Source organism: Schistocerca serialis, chromosome 5 (assembly GCF_023864345.2).
Source record: "Schistocerca serialis cubense isolate TAMUIC-IGC-003099 chromosome 5, iqSchSeri2.2, whole genome shotgun sequence".
Taxonomy (NCBI): Eukaryota; Metazoa; Arthropoda; class Insecta; order Orthoptera; family Acrididae; genus Schistocerca; species Schistocerca serialis.
This window is the reverse complement of record NC_064642.1, coordinates 251,880,937-251,885,290: the sequence shown is the minus strand read 5'-3', so window position 1 is coordinate 251,885,290 and position 4,354 is coordinate 251,880,937.

The window sequence follows — 4,354 nt, the reverse complement described above, 5'->3', positions numbered from 1 at the left end:
AGTCTTCTGAAGAAGCGAACTGTGTGCCTCAAACCGGCAAAGAATGAAAATTTGTCTCGTGCAACTGGATGCTTACTTTTTTTTCAATAAATATACTTACTGTTGCAGAAGGCGGAAAAAGTATTTATTCAGCGTTATAAATCTCTGTGAAGGCAAAAAGTGAAGAGTGATTGGCTTTATACTGAGTGATCTTAATAGATTCATCAGATGATAGCTTCACGAAACATTAATACGGAAATAATTCAGAGTCACATTGACAAACAGCATCTCGAACTGTTGATCGTAGCGAGGACGAGTTGGTGTCTTTTAACGTTTTTCGAACTTTAGCATCAACAGAAAGTGATTTGAACGATTTCCGATCTCTTCTCTATCGATAAAAGGACCTGTATCGTACCTAGAATTTTTAAATAACCCATTTACAACCTGTGGAAGCAGTGAACTTAACAAAAAGATTAGTATGCCGTAGGTGGGAGCATTGTGCATGGTCAACCATTGAGTTAGAAAAAATGTTTTGTCACTATTGAATACAAAGTAAAATCTCACGATAATAGCAATTCATATCACTCCACGTTTGTGTAAAGTCGAGACACATTTTTGTCCTTCTGAGTGTTACAGAACAGTGGAATCTGGTACAGAAAATTTTCAAAAGCTGTTTTTCTCCATTTGATTTAGTCAATGCTGTGGGTTCACCACATCCTTCAACACCACGTCGTAAGGACCTAACACGTTTTCTTTAGCAGCTTCCTCAGTGGGAAAGTTTCTCCCCCACCTCATCCTCTTAACATAGTTATTTGACAGTTGTTTCCTAGTACCCAGCGATATATAGTGTTCATTCAGCAGTGCACGTTTCTAGGTAAATGATTTTTTGCTCCTGGGACACTTTTGCTTTGATATCCACTGTATTTCCATCTTTCGTGTACAGCTTCCTAGACACCTGGACGCAGTTAATTCAGCTGTTAACGTTCTCTGTCTCTGGGATATTCGTTTACTTTCGCACATTTAAATTTGAATCAAATAAATAAAGTGTCATCCGCTTTTCTTCAACTGAGTGGCTGCTGTGCGACCGCTTAAATCCTTGTACTAATCACTGTTCGTGACAATCAGTCTTGGGATTTTCAGATGTTTGAAGACAGGAGGCTCACTTAGATTTCTTTATCGAGGAAAGGTGGAAGAAGGATCAATTTCTCAGGTGGACGAGGTCGTTTGAGGCGAAGATCTGATGGTGCTTGGTTTGATGACTGATCCTGAATTGTCTCTAGGGCGGAGAAGTTTATCCATCGCTTTGACTCCTGGTTTACCTGTTACGCAAGCTAAGCGCGAGCAACCGTTTGCAGCACATCCCATGTTATATTCATGAGCGTAACATAGCTCAGGTCAATGGATGATATCTTTAAATTTCATGTGGTTCGTGTAAATCAATCAATGTGAAAGCTGGAGTGGTTCCACTCTTATGCGATAGATCTAACGATCGGTGTCTTTTGACATTTCTTCACACATGTAGTTAGTCACGAACTTTTTCGCGTTCACTGATATTCTTCCAAAAATGTGTCACTCTCTCCAGTGCGTTTGATTATATACTTACACATTTCGCTTTTCTTAAGAGTAACCTGCTAAAAATTGGTCGCATTTTTAGTGATCTGTCACTAAAAATAGCCACCGAACGCTACAACCTATTTACCTCAAGAAAAATGTTACGACAGTTACTCTCCTTGATCATAGGACTAAGGTAAGCCTCAGAGTCGAGGTCAGAATTAGCCGATGGATGTCGCAGAAAATCACACTTTTCTGTCTACATAGAAGTAACAGTACTGTGTGCTGCGTGAGACAGTACATTACCAAAGTGCACAAAGTGACTTTGCACGCTTCAGTCTCCAACACTGAGTAACCGGTGGCAAGCAACATGTCATATGCTAGTCAGCAATCAAAGAACGATAATCCAGAGGAAATGGGGATCAGATATCAAATCATCGTGAAGGTACATATTGCATGAAATCATTACGAGACGTGGTGTTCCTGTTCTGCAGTTATAATGAAACCCTCGTCATGATCATTAAATATATATTTTATTTCTTCCTGGCATCTCGTCATTGCCCAATGAACAGATCAGCGTTGATAAAAAGTATCGCTTCCAAATTACACTTGTGTCCATTTTCAACCTTTCAAAAATCTGTGGGTCACTTATATTCAGGGCGCACTTTAAATTTGCTATTAACAAACACAAAAGGAACATAAATATTTACATAATTATAGTTCATGAATCTACGTGTAACACGCTGCCAGTGAAAACTGTGTTTATGTACACTTTATCACAACCTGAACTTTCTCATTCCAGGAAACTTATATGATAATTTACCAGGCATTTCTAGCCGCATTGGTTGTTTCGTTCAACGATGTTAACTAACAAATGATCAGATATTTTGCATTAGCAGCTGTTATCGGTTAACAATGAAATTATGTTTCAAACGAAAGTTACTTTGGCACTTGATTTGATACGCCTCCTCTTGTTGTGTTCTGCTCATAAGCAGACGGTCTGGTTCAGGTCTCCCATCGCCTTTCTGGATGCAGAAACGCCAGATGGGCAACTATGGGGAAGTTCCGGTTCTCGACCACAGGGGAATATTTACGGTTTTAACGAAACGTCTGAGCCCATTTACGATAATTTAAATCAATAATTTCTAGTCTGAGTGTGATTACGACCTCGGGGGTAAATCACATTTTTATAATGACTAAAAAAATTCAGTTACTATTGAGACGACAAATAAATTGTTATTTAAGTGCACAGTTTCTGCAGTCGGCACACTCTAGCCTGGCTTAATTCCAAGTATGAATCGCGCTTTCGGCAAAAGTAGTTGCTACTTGTTTCCTACTGAAGCCACCGCTCCAAACATAGCTTGTGAAACAAGTTATTGCCGATAGTGTGTGGAACTCAGTCAGCTCTGGATGGTCCGCTAGGTGTGGCTGTTAATGGAATGGTATTTCAAAACTCTATGGGTTTCAGACTCCACTAGGAAAGTTTAATGTTTCAGTTTTTGCCTAATAAGAAGTTTTCCTTGTATATGCATGGTGGACTTGAACGGGTTTGTTATGTCAGTTTACATTACATAGATTTTAACGTAGATCATTTGGAATAAAGCAAGAATGTAATCTGTTGAAGATACTGCAAGGGTTTCCCAGGGTTTTGACAAATAAACTCTGAGTGAGTAATAAAATTAAATATAAAATCTTGTTACTTGATCACATCCCAATTCGGTTGTCACCACATAAGCTTTCACCGCCAAAGATGAAACAGTTAAAGAAAATTATTGATCAATAGTTAAGGTAACGGAGTAAACAGGCCTTTCGTGTCACCTTACGCGTCACCAGTGTTTCTATTAAAAGAAAAAAAACACCAGAGGGGAAGGATTGAGACTGGTAGTAGGTTACAGGCTTCTTAATCAGAAGATTGTGTCAAAGTCTGTCGCCTCCCGTCACTCGCATAACTGCTTTACATTGTTCGCAGGCGCTCAGTATTTTAAGGTGTTAAATTTGAAGTAGACTTACCACCAAGCCCCATTAGCTGCGAGTTGAAAGTACTTACACCTTCTACAACGAATTGCAGCTTGCCTGAATATACTTGGGTACCGTTTGATTTGGAGAAAGGAGCCACAGATTTGTCTATATTACTAGATTCTGTGTTAGAGGATCTGAAGTACAAATTTGTCCATAATTACCCGGATGATGTGATAATATACAGAAAATCTTTTGAAGAACATTTGGGCCATGTGTGCCAAGTTTTGCATAGATTACGGAAAACAGGATTAACTGTAAAATCCTCCAAAGGAAAGTTTCCTTTCTAAACATATACTTTTGCTCTGGAGAAGTTAAGGTGCATCAGGAAAGAACTCGGAGTATTTATCAGTTTCCCTCTCCTCGTGATAAAAAAGGAGTTGCACATTTCATTGGGGTGGTCAATTAGCACAATCAGCCGGCCGGGATGGTTCAAATGGTTCAAATGGCTCTCAGCACTATGCGACTTAACTTCTGAGGTCATCAGTCGCCTAGAACTTAGACCTTTGAACTTAGAACTTCATCACACACATCCATGCCCGAAGCCGGATTCGAACCTGCGACCGTAGCGGTCGCTCGGCTCCAGACTGTAGCGTCTAGAACCGTACTCCATCCCGGCCGAGCGGTTCTAGGCGCTACAGTCTGAAACAGCACGACCGATGCGGTCGCAGGTTCGAATCCTGCCTCGAGCATGGATGTGTGTGATGTCCTTAGGTTAGTTAGGTTTAAGTAGTTCTAAGTTCTAGGAGACTGATGACCTCAGAAGTTATTTCCCATAGTGCTCAGAGCCATTTGAACTATTTAGCAC